This window comes from Lepisosteus oculatus, unplaced genomic scaffold (assembly GCF_040954835.1).
Source record: "Lepisosteus oculatus isolate fLepOcu1 unplaced genomic scaffold, fLepOcu1.hap2 HAP2_SCAFFOLD_74, whole genome shotgun sequence".
In the NCBI taxonomy this organism is placed as follows: domain Eukaryota; kingdom Metazoa; phylum Chordata; class Actinopteri; order Semionotiformes; family Lepisosteidae; genus Lepisosteus; species Lepisosteus oculatus.
Genome location: NW_027168298.1, coordinates 508,359 through 529,057, shown reverse-complemented (window position 1 = coordinate 529,057; position 20,699 = coordinate 508,359). Strand labels below are relative to the sequence as shown.

General features: G+C 42.3%; 2 non-coding genes across 2 annotated transcripts; one reads left to right on the top strand and one right to left on the bottom strand.

The window, feature by feature from the left end:
• Positions 1–9,006: 9,006 nt before the first annotated feature.
• LOC138234133 (U4 spliceosomal RNA) lies at positions 9,007–9,148 on the bottom strand. Its single transcript, XR_011187829.1, has one exon. It is a non-coding gene; the product is annotated as a U4 spliceosomal RNA (small nuclear RNA).
• Positions 9,149–17,666: 8,518 nt separating this feature from the next.
• trnag-ucc (transfer RNA glycine (anticodon UCC)) lies at positions 17,667–17,738 on the top strand. Its single transcript has one exon. It is a non-coding gene; the product is annotated as a tRNA-Gly (tRNA).
• The last annotated feature ends 2,961 nt before the right edge of the window (positions 17,739–20,699 follow it).

The following is a 20,699-nucleotide window of genomic DNA, read 5'->3' as shown; positions in this document are numbered from 1 at the left end:
GCCGTTGATTAGTGCTTCATGATAGAAGATAACGACTAGCAATCTGGTATTTGCGATGAAGTTCAGTTTCACATTTTTCGTCACTCTCAAGGTTTGTATTGCCTGGAGCGAAAAGTACCATAAGCGTTCATTTTTGCAGCTACATGGACGTTCTGAATCGTTAAGAAAAAAATGTTGTAAAACCAACAGAAAGCACAGACTGCTATAACTAGTCCTAGTTATATAACGATTTTAAGTATAATGATAAACTACTGCAAGGAATCGGTCCACCTGAGCAAACAGGATCGTAATGTTGACACTCAATAATATGTGCAGTTCCTGGACGGATAGCCCTCCTGCCTATCAAACAGACTGAGTGACTGTTCGTGTCATTTAGTGTTGTCTGACCATTGACAAAGTACAACTATTTTTTTAGGGTGCAAATTAAGTTAGGTAAAACTTTTTGCCCAAAACTGAAGGGGCGACATTCCCCCCTCCCCCCGTGATGCCAGGCCTGTCCCCATCCTATTCCATAATGTCATTATATATAATACCATACAACAGTGACCGATCCTTACTTATTGCATGCGTTAAAATTGCACATCAGCTCATAGCAGCGATGTATTATCAATGTTAAATTTCAACCATAATATCGACAACATTAATAAACGCATACGTTGAGAAAATATCGAACCCAGCATATTTTCCGGTTATATACCACAATGCATTGCTAGTATTCGTTGGTCACCATTTTGGACACGTTTTTCAAACGTAAAAGTATATCCGAAAATATCTCAGCAATCCTCTTTTGACGAGTAAGTATGAACAATAATAATACTATCTGAATACATACAGATCTTTCTTAATATTATTTTGATTAAAATAGTATGTGAATAAGCAAAAAAATGGCACATAAAATAGTGTGAATGGGGAAGATGACACAAAATCGTTTTGCCGTTTCTCTTATTCTTATTCTATGTTGTACTTTCAAACTTTGGGTACTCTTTAATTAGGACAGACTTTATTGCTCAACTGCTATGATGCAAGCCAAATTTTATACATTTATTTCAGCTTTGAGCTTAGTAAACCGTTCATTTTTTAGATTATACTAAAGAAGATATTAATCATCATTTATTTGGGAAGTAATATTATATAATTTTCTCCTAGCTGCGGTGCTGAAGTCCCACCCTACATCAACAGAAAAAGAAATAAAGGAGCACGCAATGTGTTACTTGAAGAATGCATATGCAAGGCAGGGGGCCAGGAGATCTGGACTCTGAAAATAATAGGTTTTTGGTTCTAACTGTTAGGACAATTAGACAGGGTTTGCAAATAGTGGACAAAAATCGTCTTAACTTCCATTGCAATATTTTATATTTTATGTAATATTTTTTTCTTGGAAATATAGAAGTTGTACATTTTAAAATGTATATTTGAATCAAAATGTGGTTTTGAGTTAGTGTGTTAATGTAATTAGTTTTGTGTTTGTCATTACTATACTGTATATTGCCATGTTACCAGAATTTGTAGCTGAATTTTAAGACTAGTTGTGTTTTTATGATTATTGCCCATATGTTGATTGTTGATTGATTGTATACAATGTATAATTTGAAATACATATGTTTCAGGTGTGAATGTGTATTTTCAGAATACATTTCTAAACCTAATCATTGGCTTGTTTTACTTGTTTCTACACCTATAAAATCTATCTTTGATGTATAATAGACCTCTACCCATATACGTATAATAGACCTCTAATGTTATCCGTATAATAGACCTCTAACCATATACGTATAATAGACCTCTAAAGTTATCCGGAACTCCAACCATATATGTATAATAGTCCTCTAAATTTATCCGTATAATAGAACTCCAACCATTTATGTATAATGAACGTCTAAATATAGACGTATAATTGACGTTTAACTTTAGACGTATATTAGAATTTCATTCTAGACGAATTGTAGACCACATTTAGACGTCTAAGATATGCGTTTAATAGACGTATATTATACGTCTTTTGCCCAATGGGTTACGTCTCAACAGAAACGCTCTTTAGCTCTTTCAGCGTTATGCAGAGAACATCGTCTGTCGAGATCACTTTTTAGTCAGCGCGAAACGCCGTGTGCTGTCAGTTTGATTTCATATTGCTCGTAGCGGCGCCCGGCTTTTGTCTGTCAAACGTTAGGTTGCGCTTCTTCATGCTGCATCGTCGGCATGAGTGGAGCTTTATAAACGTCTGTACTTACTGCGCCCCATAAGAAATCGTTTGTCCCCGTTCAAAAGAGATTGTGCGATGTCCTGCAGCAAACCTTTGACAGTTTGAAAAGAGGAATTTATTCTGCTTCCTGTGCGTGCAGTAGTTACAAAGTTGAACGCCTTTACACGATCTGCTGCAGTTTTCAGTGGGCGGGCTTTGTCAAATTGCTTGGAAAAACGCACTGTGTTTCGGCTCGGGAAACATCATGAGCAGTGTCCTGCATGTTTTCTGTGTATAGCTGTCTTTTAACGCATACAGAATTCATTCGAAATCATTGATTTCTCCAATTAACAAGGGTCCCTTAAAGGATGAGTCAAAGTAACGTCTAATCGGATTAGTTTCCTTAGAGCTGGTTCAGAGTTTGCTCAAGAGTTTACCTTTCACAGATGCGCAAAGAAGAATGTTGGGGGTGCACGCTTCAAGGCGCCTTACAGCTGTAGGGAGTGATTCGAGACGATTCGTGGCGTGTGCTCGTTCCCATATACCGTATGACCCGGGGTGCAGTGCTAGGATGACGTACAATACCGCTTGGGCACGTAACAGCGTTATATGCAAGTGCGGGACGTGAGGGTTTTCGTTTGTTCGTTTTGTTTTGCTCTGCTTTGCTTTGTTTTGCTTTCCATCGCGTTGGTAAGAGCGTAAATAAAAAGGCGATTCCTGTGTCTACCACTAATGTAAGAGCTATTTCAAGTGCGACGTGGTGCGGCTTTTCAAATGCTTGTGGGCATTTCTCTGTTGTTGATTCTTTTTTTGTGTGTAACAAAGTGGCATTTTCATGTCCGGACGGGGAGACTTTATCATTCCGACATGAAGCCACCCTTAAGTCCTCTGAGGCGTGTCTGTCTGCAAGGCTTGTATTTTGGAAATGTTTTTTTGAAACGGAGAACGACTTTGAAATAGGCTTCCGCCGGCGCCTCGCGATCCAGGTAAGATTGTAGCAAGAACGCAGCGGCGGTGGGGCTTGCTGTAGTCGTGGCTGAGTGGTTAAGGCGATGGACTAGAAATCCATTGGGGTCTCCCCGCACAGGTTCCAATCCTGCCGACTACGTTGTCCGCCTTCAGTCGGTGTGTTTCGGCACAAGCAAAGAAGCGTGCCTCTTTGCTGTTCCTGGTGGTTTTAAAACGCCCAATCGCTTGTACCCGCAGCCTTGGAAATAAGTTCTTCAGCGTCCGCAAATGACATTTTGCAGCTGGAAGCAGATGTCGACGCGTTTTGCACAGAGCACCAAAAAAGCGTCTTTTTTGAAGGCCCAGGCACTGAGCATTGGTGGTTCAGTGGTAGAATTCTCGCTTGCCACGCAGGAGGCTCGGGTTAGATTCCCGGCCAATGCAGTGACTTTTGCAGCGAGCGGCTCCATCACTTGCATCCCCTTGCAACTCGCAACTGAATACCCACTGAAGCTAAGCAGGTGTGAGCCAGGTCAGTACCTGGATGAGGATGAGCTACAGGGAAAAACAAAGCTTCCAGCTGGAAGCGGTGTTAATGGTGCCGGCGGGGGGGTGCTCACCCTGAGGTCTGTGCGGGTCCCAATGCCCCAGTATAGTGACGGAGATGCTGTGTTGTAAAAGGGCGCTGTCTTTTGGATGAGATGTAAAACCGAGGTCACAGCGCTCTGTGGTCATTCAAAATGACCACCAAAACCTTTGACAAAAGCTCTTGGTAATTGATGGTCTTCAATAATGCTTCTCCTTTAGGTACATTTTAAATCAGCTGAAAAATGCTGTGAAATGGGGGGGCACTTTAGGCCAGTGTAGGATTTGGGTTACAAGAACCATGAAACTGCACGAGAAAGCCCGTACACTGAATTACACGGCTTTCTATTCAAAGGAAGACAAAAGAAATTCCCTGAGTTTGATTTTTTGCAGCACAGAGAGGAGCACTGTCGTGAGGCCGGTTAGCTCAGTTGGTTAGAGCGTGGTGCTAATAACGCCAAGGTCGTGGGTTTGAGCCCTGTACGGGCCAGGTCTAGGTCCAGGTCCCTGTTTGTGAAACAGGCAAATGACTGTCTCAGGGGCCCATTCCTCATTCTCAAGACACATGTGTGCAGTATGTACACCGTGCATTGAGCAATAGGGACTGAATACACCACAGGTAAGGTTAGAAGTCATTCTGAGGTGCCACATGTGAGGGATACAGCTAGGCATCCGAAATGTAGGGTTTGAGACCCTTCAGGAGTACTGCATCCTTTGAGACAGACCCGTGCATGTTAAACAAATGATCATTTCTTTCGGCATTAGGGACTAAATATACTAAACATATGATGCTAAAATGTTATTTCCACATATATTAATGTAATAAATGATTGCTTATGCTTTATAAACAAATCTAATTAAAATAAAAGCTTAAGTTTTGTATTTATCTTGTACCATAGAACATGATTTTCTTTGTATTTCAAGCCCACAAAGTGTCCAAATGACGCACTACATGATATAAGGAAGATTATCACATGCATATCGGTATTATCTTTCTTATGAAAATGCATTCCTTTCATTACCTTTTACTTTTTAAAATGAACTCAAATTGAGTATAATGTAATAATTTAAGTAGAATAGATTCTAATAATATAATGATCCAGTGTTTTGCACTACTTCACTGCTTCACTGCTCTATGCCATCTGGAAATAAATCCTCAGACTGCTTACTGCCCTGGGCATGTACCAATAAATTAAAGGAGCACATCTGTTTATCACTGCATTGAAGCAGGAGACACACAGTCTCTGCAAACACATCCTAGATACAGTGTTCCAGCACCTTTGACCTCATCCAGAACGTATCATTTCTTGAAAGGGATTGCTGTCCGAATGCACATCTGAATCCCAAACAGAATCTCTAGTAAAATACGATCATTTGTGAAACAGGCAAATGACTGTCTCAGGGGCCCATTCCTCATTGTCAGACACATGTATGGAATGCTTTCACCGTGCATTGAGCAATAGGGATTAAAAACACCGCAGGTAAGGTTAGATGTCATGTTCTATGATCATTTCTTTCAGCATTAGGGACTAAATATACTAAACGTATGATGCTAAAATGTTATTTTCACATATATTAATGTAATAAATGATTGCTTATGCTTTATAAACAAATCTAATTAAAATAAAAGCTTAAGTTTTGTATTTATCTTGTACCATAGTACATGATTTGCTTTGTATTTCAAGCCCACAAAGTGTCCAAATGTTCTATGATCATTTCTTTCAGCATTAGGGACTAAATATACCAAACGTATGATGCTAAAATCCTGAAAAAAGGATGTGCTCCATCTCGTCAGTAGATTGGATTCCAAAACTGATTTGGGTCAATATACATTACCTTTGAAATTAAAGTACAGTCTACTGTAGGGAACCATCAACTTAGAAAGCATTGGCCTTCCCTGGGGGTCAGGTAGGTGCAAAAGATAAACCTTTATCCTATCTTTATCTTAAGATAAGTGGCCAAGCAGTATTTTTCCAAGTTTCACCAAGCACATCATGTTGCCATAGTAGACAAAGTTCTATAAAATGTTAAATAACTTTTAAAAAAAGCATCTTGGTCTTACAGTACTGTACAAGGTGAATTAAACTGTCCCTGGTAATAAAAAGTAATTAGAAGCATCTCAGAAACTTTATCTCTAGAAACATTAGCTGTTTTATATCATGTAATTTAGTGTGATGTTGTCAGAATTCAAGGACATTATCACACACAGAAATTGGTTCAGTTAAATCTAAAAAACACAGCTAAACATGGGTTTAAATGTAACAGAAGTCTTACCTCTTGTCAAAAGATTTAATTCAAGAAGCGATGTAATAAATGATTGCTTATGCTTTATAAAGAAGCTTAAGTTTTGTATTTATCTTGTACCATAGAACATGATTTTCTTTGTATTTGAAGCCCACAAAGTGTCCAAATGATGCACTACATGATATAAGGAAGATTATCACATGCATATCGGTATTATCTTTCTTATGAAAATGCATTCCTTTCATTACCTTTTACTTTTTAAAATGAACTCAAATTGTGTATAATGTAATAATTTAAGTAGAATAGATTCAGGTAGGAAATATAGAGTCATGATGTTTATGGCTGACATCATTTCACATGGGTGAATTTTAAGCTAAGAAATAAAAACATTTACAATGAAGATACCATTGCTTAATTTTAAATGCCTTTAAAAAATAAATACCTCCTGAGAATAATTTGCCACTCCCAGATCCTTGGTAAGGTACTGTTTGAATCCAATCAGGAGAGGAGCATCCAGGGAGTGCTTTCTATAGAGTCCAGCTTGGGCCACTCTCTTCCGGCCTGCTGATACTTTTTAACTACTCAGGGCCTGTAAGGATATAAAACACCGGTTTAAACATTTTATACCTATAAGACAAATTAGAATTTTAGTAAAAAATAGATACATCTGAAAAATAAAAAAGTCTTACTGCTGATAGAGTTCTTCAGAGCTCACATCTTCCCCTTCCTTATCCGCTTCTGTTTCAGTTTCTAGAGCAGCCTCTGGCATCTCTTCCTCCTGGACAGCGGCCTCTTGCTCAGGGCCGCTGGAATGCAGGTAGATTCTTTTCAACATGCTTTTACATAATATGTTGTAACAATGATTTCAAAAAGAAACTACAGAAGCCTTACAGATTAAAAATATCTCACCTTGCCAATGTGTCTTCAGGCTTCTCATGTACAAAAAGGCCCAAGGACTCTAGCAGTCTTACAACCACTATCCTGTTTGCCTCACCAGACACGATCTCTATTCTGTGGTAATCCACGATGACCCCGTTCTTCAGGTGATTCATCATGTCCTCCCTCGCCTGTTGAGAGGCCATCCTGATCTTTTCTGCCGTGGCGTGCTTCATACACGCCCTCTTCAAGTGAGCAGGAAGCTGATCAAGAGTATTCAGGTACATCTTGCACACCAGGGGAATCCGCGCGGGTTTCCTTTGAAAATAAATAATACCATCTGTGTATAGAAACAAGCTAAGACTGATTTCTTAAATTATCCTTAATTTTCTCTCTCATAGTTTGAGCATAATGATTTTATTGCATTTATATAAGAATTGCTCATTGCTCCTAAATAAATAATGGTTTCATAAAAAAAGTGAACACTTACTTGGTCTCAGTCACAGACTTTCCAATAGAAGCCATTGTGGAGTTCAGCAACTGCAGGTCCTAGAAGTGGGGAAGGAATTTTAAAAGAGAAACTGAATTACAATACAGAAGGAATGGCTGAGGGTTCACTGAAATATATAAATATACAAATTCCAAAGACTGAGTCCATATAGAAACAACTACCTTTCATTTTCAGTATAAGAAAAAAAAACATTATCTTCCAAAGCATCATAATATTGTCCCTTCTTCCAGACTCTACTTCTCTCTTGTAGTAGTATAGCAGACCTTTCCAGGTGAGCAGATCACAGAGTCCGAAATGAGCTTCCTCCATCAAGCAAAGTACCTGAACATGACTCTGTCTTCATAAAAGCGCCCCTGTAATAAAGAAATTAAATCCGAAATCAAGAGGGCAGTTGCCTACTGAAATACAAGAAGTCATCAATTTTAACCTAGCAACACATTAAAGGCTGCATCTATACAAGTACGATTCTAGAAATGCTCACCAGATTACGTTTTAAGAAGGAACTGCGCCTCAGGTTCCGCCGAGATCTTAACTCGGATGGCAGGATTCAGAGTCCGGAGTGCGGACTGATGGCGCACGGAGGGTCCATATACTGTGGATCCCTCAGTGATCTTCCGCGTATTCAAACCGCCAGCGTGTGACTCCCCTGTCCCCGTGACCTCATTGCTCTGCTCTCTCCTCTGTGCAGCTGAGCCCGACTCACGGTAAAATGGAAAAAAATATGCCCTCGACGCGAGATTTATTCTGGAGCGAGCCAGTGTTGCGCATAGCTGCCTTCAAAGCAGTTAACCCAGGTACGATTCCCGGCCAACGCAGTTGCGAATGTTTTCAAATGCTGTCATGAGCCTTGGATTGTGACTAGCAAAGCGAAGCCTTTTGAAAGAGCTAAAGCACTGCAAAACGTAATTGAAGGAGAATCTTACAGGGGATTCTGAGCAGTGTCTGCATACATGCAGTCAGATAAAGGTGCTGAAAGCTTGAGCTACTCTCAATGTCATGCTGCCCTTCCCCGGAGTAAATCTGTTACATTGAAAGAATGCTTCTGGCAGGTTCAAAAAGGGACCCTTGTTAATTGGAGAAATCAATGATTTCGAATGAATTCTGTATGCGTTAAAAGACAGCTATACACAGAAAACATGCAGGACACTGCTCATGATGTTTCCCGAGCCGAAACACAGTGCGTTTTTCCAAGCCATTTGACAAAGCCCACCCACTGAAAACTGCAGCAGATCGTGTAAAGACGTTCAACTTTGTAACTACTGCACGCACAGGAAGCAGAATAAATTCCTCTTTTCAAACTGTCAAAGGTTTGCTTTGCGAACGCTGCAGGACATCGCACAATCTCTTTTGAATGGGGACAAACGATTTCTTATGGGGCGCAGTAAGTACAGACGTTTAAAATGCTCCACTCATGCCGACGATGCAGCATGAAGAAGCGCAACCTAACGTTTGACAGACAAAAGCCAGGCGCCGCTACGAGCAATATGAAATCATACTGACAAGCACACGGCGTTTCGCGCTGACACAAAAGTAATCTCGACAGACGCTGTTCTCTGCATAAAGCTGAAAGAGCTAAAGAGCGTTTCTGTTGACACGTAACAAGTTCGTTTCTTTCTACCATGATATCACCGTGACCAAATCTGTCTTTAAACACCTTGCTCAGTCTCTGACGAGACTGTCAAAAATTGCTTTCGCCGATTGTATTGCAAACCGGCGGAAGCGGGGTATTGGGAAAAGTTTTCAACTAGCAATAATCACTCCTCGGCTAACCCTCACAGGCTACGATACTGCCACTGCGCAAAGCTGACGGTTGCCAGGCAACCGCGGGGATCCTATGGAAATCGTTATCGATCGTGTCATGGCATGTCGTTGCTATAACGCTTCATATTTGTCGTCTTCTTCTTCTTCTAGCTTGAGGTTTTGAAGAATTTCATGACAGACAAGGGCTCCGTTGGGAACAAAGGGCGTTGTGAGAAAACCGTTGCTTATTTTCAGCAGCAGAAATACAACCCTTTAAATACAAGATGACAGAACAATGACGAAGGGCATGCCGGGAGGAACTCATGCACTACAGAGGAAAGGGGGCGGGCACGTACAGTTCACATTCAAGCCACAAGTACTCCTCTTGGATGTTGCACAAACAAATCCTAACGTCTTGAAAGCATTGCAGCATGTTTGTGTCCCACTTCCCGTGGCTGCGGGACGACTGACACGAACGGACAAACACAATCTGTGGCGTTTAGCGTGACATAGTCTTGCAGGCATCGTGCTGTCTCACTGCAATATTATACCGCTGGAGGAAACAGTCCATCTGGCCATGAAACTCATTTGAACGTCTAGCTACAGCAACTAACAATATCATGATTTATTCAGGATGTGTGGAATCAGCACGTCCCGGAGACAGCTTCCGAAATCGTGAGCATTCTCTGGTGGTAGGGGCGTTCAAGATGGCGCTCAGGTGGGAGGTAAAGTTTAGTGGTTGGGGAGTTTTTTTGAGTTTTTCATGACCTGAATGTTAATTTTTGCTTTTTTTGACTACAGAAAAATAAGGACTTAACACTAGTTGTTTAAACTTCAGTTATAATTGAAAGAAAAAAAAAACGATTTTTTTTTAGGTTTAAAAAGTCCGATATGAGTAACACTGGGAAAAGAAAAGAGAGTGCTGGGTCTTCGAAGGAGAACTCTAAGATACCTCAATCGTATAGTGGGACAGTGGGACACAATCTGTGGCGTTTAGCGTGACATAGTCTTGCAGGCATCGTGCTGTCTCACTGCAATATTATACCGCTGGAGGAAACAGTCCATCTGGCCATGAAACTCATTTGAACGTCTAGCTACAGCAACTAACAATATCATGATTTATTCAGGATGTGTGGAATCAGCACGTCCCGGAGACAGCTTCCGAAATCGTGAGCATTCTCTGGTGGTAGGGGCGTTCAAGATGGCGCTCAGGTGGGAGGTAAAGTTTAGTGGTTGAGGATTTTTTTTGAGTTTTTCATGACCTGAATGTTAATTTTTGCTTTTTTTGACTACAGAAAAATAAGGACTTAACACTACGTGTTTAAACTTCAGTTATAATTGAAAGAAAAAAAAACGTTTTTTTTTAGGTTTAAGAATTTCGATATGAGTAACACTGGGAAAAGAAAAGAGAGTGCTGGGTCTTCGAAGGAGAAGTCTAAGAAACCTCAATCGTATATGTATAGCACTACAAGAAAATTGATGGCAACTAAAGGGAAAAGTGAAGCAGCTGGAGGGGACGTGGAAAGAGTGCTGGAGATGCGCTCGTACGCGAGCGTTCGCAGCCCAAGTGAGACTCAGCTGCCAGAGGAAGAGCCGGAGTCCCTGCCCAGCACACCTGTGAAAACCCCGGCAGCCAAGAGAGGAAGGGGCGACCTGACGCTGGAGGAGCTCCAGACCAACATCTTCAACATGATGGCACAGAGCATGGGTGAGCTGAAGGAAATGATTTGATCTAATACAGTCGCAATCGAAAGTCTTAAAAAGTCCATGGACTGTGTGTTTAAAGAGGTTGAAGACTTAAAGAGTGAAGTAAAAGTTCTTAAACAAGTAAATACCAAACAAGAAAAGCATATTAAAGAACTTGAATTGAAAGTGAACGATGTAGATAGATACCGTCGATGATGGAATTTAAAATTATTTGGAGTTAAAGAGGAACGTGATAAGGACCTTGTTGCAACAGTGAAGGGTATCTGTAAAAGGACCCTGCCGGACCAGGAGGACGTAATATCGGCCATTGACTTTGTTCACAGGCTCGGGAGAGCGAACATGTCTGGGCAAGTGCGCCCCAGATCGATTATAATACAGTTCACCAAGAGGACGGCGAGGGACATGCTGTGGCGAGTGGCGAGGGAGAATGAGTATTTGAATGGGAACAAACTGAGGTTTGCAGAGGACCTGTCTGCCGCGGACAGGAGTACCAGGAACCAGCTGTGGCCCCAGGTTGAAGCTGCCAGAAGAGAGGGGAGGAGAGCCTACTTTGTGGGAGCGAGGGCCTTTGTGGATGGGAAGGAGATTTGCTCCCAGTGACTGCTCAGTTAATGATTATGTTTGGTTATATTTGTTATACCAGTATATACTAGTGTTTCTTTAGTGTTAGTTTGGAATGGTGTAGTTAAGTGTTAAGGACTGTTATAGTTCTGGTTGTTGTAACAGAAGAAATAAGGTTCTTGATCCCGAGATGAAGTAAAACAGATGAGTTTATTGCATGCAAGGAACAATAAAGCCAAAGTCTTGTTTCCCGCAAGAAACAACAAAACCGAAGTATTGTTCCACGTACTGTTACAAACTTTTGGGTTATATAGTGTTTTCTTCTCCGTTTCTGACGTCACTCGGTCTGATGGTAAAGAGGGGGGTTCATGGTATTTGGCCAGTTTACGATGTTCTGGGCAAATGGTCAGTTTAACATTACACCCAGGGGGGTTCCTAGCTTGCATCTGCAATCCTTATCAGTTAACCCCCTTTCCTGCCATAAACCCCAGCTTGTGACTTAGAAGTCTAAACCCCCTACAGAAAGGATTAAATTCAAACCCCCGTCTTCACATCTTTCTTCATTCCCCCCTTATAAAATATGGCATACGTCAGTGTAGCCTATTTTTATAAATACAATGTCAGGGCAGATCTTTCCTTTCTTGGCGAACAGGTATGTATTGCCATGTCATTGTACGTTCCACGGTTATAGCAAGATGTGATACATTTTTTTGTGAATGTGATGATTACAATTATACATATAAACAATACTACTCCTACGGATAAACACTATAAAAAGGTTCCACCCCAGGCCCCAAACACAGACTTTACCCATACTGAAATTTCTGTCCCTCATTGTAAATGTGTTGGGCCAGATCTGAGATGTGCTCAGAATTTTCAGGAATATATGTGCAGCATTCAGTGCCAATTACTGCACAAGTTCCTCCTTGGGCCGCCAGTACATAATCTAAAGCTAGTCGGTTCTGCATGGCCACTGTTCTGAGGGCTACCATTTCATCATTAACAGCCTTCAGACTAGATGAGGTAGAATTTGCTAATTCTTCTAAAGTCGAGGCCATTTGAATTAACTCTCGACTCAGAAAGTTCATGCCGGCTTGTGGAAATATTATACCTAAATAATATTCCCAATCAGCCAATTTTCTTTGTGGTCTGTGGTTAGGTCCGAAGGGGCTGTGGATTTGAACACGGATATGAGGAACCACATATCCTAAATAACATGAGCCAGACCACTGGGCTGGCAACCATGGGTAGGCTCGTTTTCCACAAATGAAATATGTTCCGTTTGGCGCTCCCCATGCCTCTGAAAATAAGAAACTTATACCGAATTGTGGGGTGTGCCGATCCCATCCTGGAATTTGGAAGGTAGAGGTGGATATATTTGCAGCGATGGTAAGGTTGCAACGACTCCATCCAACCAAGTGCAGACCATTAGTGTGCTGAAAACATATGTTTCCCTCACGTTCCTTATTTAGAGTCAGGTATGGTGGTGTATGGCTTCTGTTATATTTAGGAGCGTAAGAGCCTGTGAAACTCGTGGGCTCTAAGCCTCGCTCCTGTAGATATTGTAATGTTGTGCAGGTTAAAGTCGTGTTATGGCAACCCCCATAGTTTGTCATATTAAAATTTCCTAAATTATCCCTCCAAATGATCATGCCTATGACTTCCTCGCGACGCCAAGGAATGGCTCCCATAGGAAGTCCTCCCTGTACATATTTGGGTAATGCGGCACACACCCAGCAGGCACTTTGGTTGGTTTTCTTAGCTAGGATAGGAGAGGCCTAAAAAGGAATTAATTCCATGTTCTCCTTTGTGGGAGAGATGATCATTAATTCCTGCGGAACATAGTCCTACAGCAACAATTATTGTTATAAACAGAAATGATTTCATTCTGAGTCTGTAAATGGGGATGAGGCTCGTCGGCAGTGTGGCGCGTGGATCCAGCGATCTTTTCCTTCCACTCGAACCGCAGACTCGGTTGTCAACAGGATCTGGTAGGGTCCGTCCCACCTGGGCTGGAGAACCTGTGAAGGAAATTTCCTGATCCACACCCACTCTCCTGGGATGAGGTCGTGCCCTCCTTCAGGTGGTGGTCCCCACGCCTCCAGGACCTGCTCGCGGGCTCCTTGTGTGGCCTCTGTCAGCAACTTGCAATAATACAAAGGAATGGTTGATCCATCTGAGGAAACCCCAGTCTCAGCACCTGTAAGAGAACTTGATTCAAATTATTAAAGGCGGCTTTTGCTGCGGGAACCAAGGCAATCTTGTCCTTGTACTGCACTCCCCCCTTAAGCAGATCTGTTAAGAGTTGTGCTCACCCTGTAAAAAACATTGCACCCAGGCCCTGTTAAAATTTCACAATGCTAGACACAAAAGGGCCTTATCATAACTGCTTCTATTAGACACTCTAAAGCTGAAGCAACTCAGACTTGTGGGTTTCCTCGTCAGGGGAAGCACTCAGAATACCATCAACATACTGAGTGATCACAGCCAGTTGAAGCCACGTGATACCCTGTTCTGCATAGTCATTCTTTGTAATGCATAATATTCCAACCCAATAGATCTGGAATAAAACCACCCATTAAAATCTGGTACTCGGCAAGTAAAACTTGCTGTCCCAATACTCCTGTGGCCTCCTGCCATCTTCCCATATACATTGCTCTATAGTACACTGTTGAACAGAGGAGTGAAACAAGCAGGACAGTAGTGCTCCAGTATCCCCTAACAGAGAAACCAACACTCCATTAACAGTACATTTTTATCCACTGGACTGGGACAGACTTAGGGAGGCTACAAGGGATTTACAGGATCTAATCGTTAGGTAAACAGATTTTCTCACAAGACGTTATTCTCCCCAGTCTCGATTCTAAACCTACACCGTTTCAGCATGTCTGGTTTCGAGACATTCGAATAAAACCAAATTGTTTCCATTATTGCAACTAATTGTATAAATTACAATTTATAATAATTTATAATAATACAAAAACTGTTTAACTACTTTTACGTCCACCTGCACTGTACTTATACGTTTCAGACGCTCTTATATTTTCCAATCTCCTTAAGTTGATTTTCGTCAAGTCTCTTTAGTTACGTCTCTAGCCAGTCCCGCTGGCTAAACACACTCACACCGTCATTTAGTATACCAAAACTCACAGTTACACACATACATGCCGGCACACAAATTCATAAAACACACATACACATCGAGAATATATTTTTCTCTTCGTAATACAATGTGCTGTATTCTTGTTTTACTTCTACATGAATCCTTTTAATTCCTGAAGCGCACTCCAGGTTCGCTGCATTTCTAATTTCGGGTGCGGTACTTTAGCCCACCGGTCAATATCTTACGGTTTTGGATTTGATCGTATGGGGGAAATCAGGGAAGGTAGGTGCGATTGCAGACCCCCTCGACGGGGTGCGAGACAGTGTTAGAGTGGCACTGTCATCAACGGCGCCAGCCCCTGCTACATCAAGTCCTTTCCCACTTCGAGTGAGAGTACAGATCTGCGGGCGCCCTCCCTCTAACAGGGGAGACCCTGATCCGTCTTTATCACACTCATACCAAGTGTTATCCCAATCAGACCCCCCTTCTCCATATGGCCACTGAGGGAATTGATCCCAATTATTTTCGTTTCCTGCCTGTTTGTTCCCCTGTGGGAGAGCAGGATATAACTTAGTCGCTGGCTGCAGCACATTAACCAGTGCAGCGTGACCAGGAGTTAATTCCTTCTTTAGTTTCTCATTCTCCTGTACTGCCTCTTTTAGCTTTTTTTCTATACTCTTTCGTAGCGATTAAAATATCTTTTCTTCCGGGTTTTTGTTTTCCCCGTAAACACACTTTTAAGTCACATCCCAATTTCTTTTTTTTTTTTCTCATGTATCTGCCACCACTGGTGCCGGCCGTGCACCAGGGTGGGAGCTACATGCTTGTGCTTTTGCCAATCAATACTCATATATGCTTTCTTTACAGGCGTCTTCGCCCCCAAATTCCCTCTGACAAACTCAGCTTTTTCCATATTTTTCTCCTTCTTTTCCGTCAACTTACACTTTTCCGATATTTAAACGGACCCTTCCACCACTTTCTCAAACCATCAGTTAGCGCACATGTTCGGTCTCTTTAAGATTTACTTTTGTCGTGTGTGAGGTAACAGCTCATTCAGTAGGGGGATGTTTTCACTTGGAAAAACCTGTGCATTACTGCACTCATTCAGCCAAGGGCGTCTGTTACCTCCAGATCTAAATGCCTCTCCGAGACTTTAGAGAGGACTTACACCGCACTGTTCACAGGTAAGAAACGAGACCTCGAAAACCCCCTTTCTTGATCAGTAATTCACCATCCCCAGAACGCCAGCATCGCTGCTTTTGCCCCGGGGTGGACTTACGCACTGAGCTCAATCAGGGCGATTCTCGGGTCTCAACGTCCTTTAAATCCTGCTACTTAATGCTTTGCTCTTTATTATGAGGTGTGTTTATGTTAGTGTCGTGCGTGTGTATATGTATTTCACAAACAAGGAAAACACCAAAAACATACATACATATATCTCTTCTACTCCTGTTTCCTTTAAAACAAAAAAAAAAACCACGCCACGCCAGAAACCACGCCACTCCAATCTGTGCACGATCAAGGCGTAGCTAATCTCAGGACCCCGGGCGTAATTAAAGCCCACACCAATCCTGGATTATACGTGCATTTAATGCACCACTCAGCTCCAGAACCCCGGGCGCAATTAAGGCCCACACCGATCCCGAGCCACAGAACTCCGGGTGCAATTAAGACCCAAACCAGTTCTGACCTTCAGAACTCCGGGTGCAATTAAGACCCACACCAGTCCTGAACTACGTGCATTTAATGCACCACTTGCTCTAGAACCCCGGGCGCAATTAAGGCCCACACCGATTCTGAGCCTCAGAACTCCGGGTGCAATTAAGACCCAAACCAGTTCTGACCTTCAGAACTCCGGGTGCAATTAAGACCCACACCAGTCCTGAACTACGTGCATTTAATGCACCACTTGCTCTAGAACCCCGGGCGCAATTAAGGCCCACACCGATTCTGAGCCTCAGAACTCCGGGTGCAATTAAGACCCAAACCAGTTCTGACCTTCAGAACTCCGGGTGCAATTAAGACCCACACCAGTCCTGAACTTCACGGTAAGGGTCCAAAACCCGTTAAAAACTCCACGCGCAATTAAGGCATACACCAGCTTCGAACGCCTGTACACAATACCGCGGAACCCCTGCCAGACCAAATTCTGGGCTTACAGCAACCAACCCATTACATACACCGGTGCCTTCCCCGGGCCAGAGGAATTCAGAAACTCACGTTTACTCCGTCATCTCGGGCGATTCTCGCAGGGAGCAGAGATTTCCCAATCGGTCAGAGAGAGTCGGGACTTTTAAATAAAAGAGGAGTCCTTACCTCTTAGTTATGTGCGCGCTGACTGTCTCTCCTGCCGATGGGAAGTTCTGCGCCTTCTGGAGCATCCGCCGACTACGCCAAATTTGTTGTAACAGAAGAAATAAGGTTCTTGATCCCGAGATGAAGTAAAACAGATGAGTTTATTGCATGCAAGGAACAATAAAGCCGAAGTCTTGTTTCCCGCAAGAAACAACAAAACCGAAGTATTGTTCCACGTACTGTTACAAACTTTTGGGTTATATAGTGTTTTCTTCTCCGTTTCTGACGTCACTCGGTCTGATGGTAAAGAGGGGGGTTCATGGTATTTGGCCAGTTTACGATGTTCTGGGCAAATGGTCAGTTTAACATTACACCCAGGGGGGTTCCTAGCTTGCATCTGCAATCCTTATCAGTTAACCCCCTTTCCTGCCATAAACCCCAGCTTGTGACTTAGAAGTCTAAACCCCCTACAGAAAGGATTAAATTCAAACCCCCGTCTTCACATCTTTCTTCATGGTTCTTTGAAAAACTCAATAGTTTAGACAGTCTTAGAGTTAGTTATTTGCTTTTGTGTATGTCTTTTTCATGAATGCCAGAGGTACTCGAAATGTTGTTAAAAGAAAAACTGTGTGCTGAGTTTTATTTTTTACAGGAAACGCATGCATGTTGAAACTAAAGTTTATAAATAATTGAGAAATATTAAAGCAAGGAAAATATGATACGTGTAAAATATACAATTTGATCACATAATTACTTAATTACCTCTGGTAGTTAAATGCTTTTTTCTGCTGCGTTTTTTTTCTCTTGTACATGACTCTGATCCTCTTGTTGTATTTGTATTTGTAAATTCTATGTTTAATAAAAAAAAATTAAAAAAAGCATTCTCTGGTGGTGTCCTGCAGGCTTCCTGTGGGTGTGCGTTGGTGGTATAGTGGTGAGCATAGCTGCCTTCCAAGCAGTTGACCCGGGTTCGATTCCCGGCCAATGCAGTGGCGAATGTTTTCAAATGCTGTCATGAGCCTTGGATTGTGACTAGCAAAGCAAAGCCTTTTGAAAGAGCTAAAGCACTGAAAAACGGAATTGAGGGAGAATCTTACAGGGGATTCTGAGCGGTGTCTGCATACACGCAGTCCGATACGGGTGCTGAAAGCTTGAGCTACTCTCAATGTCGTGCTGGCTTTCCCCGGAGTAAATCTGTTACATTGAAAGAATGCTTCTCGCAGGTTCAAAAAGGGACCCTTGTTAATTGGAGAAATCAATGATTTCGAATGAATTCTGTATGCGTTAAAAGACAGCTATACACAGAAAACATGCAGGACACTGCTCATGATGTTTCCCGAGCCGAAACACAGTGCGTTTTTTCAAGCCATCTGACAAAGCCCGCCCACTGAAAACTGCAGCAGATCGTGTAAAGACGTTCAACTTTGTAACTACTGCACGCACAGGAAGCAGAATAAATTCCTCTTTTCAAACTGTCAAAGGTTTGCTTTACGAACGCCGCAGGACATCGCACAATCTCTTTTGAACAGGGACAAACGATTTCTTATGGGGCGCAGTAAGTACTGTTACTGTCACTGCTCGATACCGACGTTGGCCTACTATACCATGTTCAGCCACTGCTAGAAAATGTACGGCTCTAGCACCGGAGCAAACAACAGGAGGGCCGATGTCAAACAGGCACACGTGTCAGACATGGAGAGCGATGAGAATGGGATTCGAACCCATGCCTGCAGAGCACAATGGATTAGCAGTCCATCACCTTAACCACTCAGCCACCTTGTCGACGAAACTGGGCTGTCCGGACATGGGTTGGCGCGCTCCAGATGATCTTTTTCTTTTTTTCCCCACATACTCGAGGGTCATTTTCCTGTTCCACATGTGATTTCAACATTTTCCTTGGGAGATGTCAAGCCAGCAAGCCACTGCTGTGGTTCAGTGGCCGGTGTGGAGTTCAGTGGCCCTGTTTACACAGAAAGCACATTGAGCTCCTTGGACATGAAAAGTTCCAGATAAAAGCCATTTGTCATCCTTTCTCTTGGTGTCGATGTTGCTATTGTATGTAAAGGTGGCAACTTGCTCAGCGAGCAGGCGGAGCACACACCGAATGCAGATGTGTCTGAGTGGTGTGTCCAAGTGGCTGCAAAAGGACAACACTCCTGGGGCCCCGTGGCTTAGTTGGTTAAAGCGCCTGTCTAGTAAACAGGAGATCCCCGCCTACGGCTAGACTTAATTAAATGCAAGTATTCATTTCCTGTCTTTAACGCGACTTGTTTTTCTTAAAATGGATGCAACTTGCAAAACATGAAATACAAGCCTTGCTAATCAGCGCTAGCAGCTGGCAAAAAAAAGGAGTCAGCTATTTTTTTTTCTTTAACCTTAACCCTGCTAACGGAGAAGAGTTAAACGACCGAGTCTATGCAGCTTAAACGGTGCGCAAGTCGGGTTCTTAGCTGAAAGGGTGGTAAATCACGCTCACCCCAGTCCTTAATCTTTTAAAGAGGATACAAAATTGAACCTAGTCGCCACATCACATACATCCTGTTCAATGATAAAAAGGTAACATCTATCCTCGCTCCAGAGTAAATCTCACGTTGAGGGCATCTTTTTTTTCACTTTACCGTGAGTCGGGCTCGGCTGCACAGAGGAGAGAGCAGAGCAATGAGGTCACAGGGACAGGGGAGTCACACGCTGGCGGTTTGAATACGCGGAAGATCACTGAGGGATCCACAGTATGTGGACCCTCCGTTCGCCATCAGTCCACACTCCGGACTCTGAATCCTGCCATCCGATTTAAGATCTCGGCGGAACCTGTGGCGCAGTTCCTTCTTAAAACGTAATCTGGTGAGCATTTCTAGAATCGCACTTGTATAGATGCAGCCTTTAATGTGTTGCTAGGTTAAAATTGATGACTTCTTGTATTTCAGTAGGCAACTGCCCTCTTGATTTTGGATTTAATTTCTTTATTACAGGGGCGCTTTTATGAAGACAGAGTCATGTTCAGGTACTTTGCTTGATGGAGGAAGCTCATTTCGGACTCTGTGATCTGCTCACCTGGAAAGGTCTGCTGTACTACTACAAGAGAGAAGTAGGGTCTGGAAGAAGGGACAATTTTATGATGCTTTGGAAGATAGTTTTTTTTTTCTTATACTGAAAATGAAAAGTAGTTGTTTCTATATGGACTCAGTCTTTGGAATTTGTATATTTATACATTTCAGTGAACCCTCAGCCATTCCTTCTGTATTGTAATTCAATTTCTCTTTTAAAATTCCTTCCCCACTTCTTGGACCTGCAGTTGCTGAACTCCACAATGGCTTCTATTGGAAAGTCTGTGACTGAGACCATTATTTATTTAGGAGCAATGAGCAATTCTTATATAAATGCAATAAAATCATTATGCTCAAACTATGAGAGAGAATTTTAAGGATAATTTAAGAAATCAGTCTTAGCTTGTTTCTATACACAGATGGTATTATTTATTTTCAAAGGAAACCCGCGAGGATTCCCCTGGTGTGCAAGATGTGCCTGAATACTTTTGATCAGCTTCCTGCTCACTTCAAGAGGGCGTGTATGAAGCACGCCACGGCAGAAGAGATCAGGTGGCCTCTCAACAGGCGAGGGAGGACATGATGAATCACCTGAAGAACGGGGTCATCATGGATTACCACAGAATAGAGATCAAAGGACACTTTGTGGGCTTGAAATACAAAGAAAATCATGTTCTATGGGACAAGATAAATACAAAACTTAAGCTTTTATTTTAATTAGATTTATTTATAAAGCATAAGCAATCATTTATTACATTAATATATGTGAAAATAACATTTTAGCATCATACGTTTAGTATATTTAGTCCCTAATGCTGAAAGAAATGATCATAGAACATGACATCTAACCTTACCTGCTGTGTTTTTAATCCCTATTGCTCAATGCACGGTGAAAGCATTGCATAC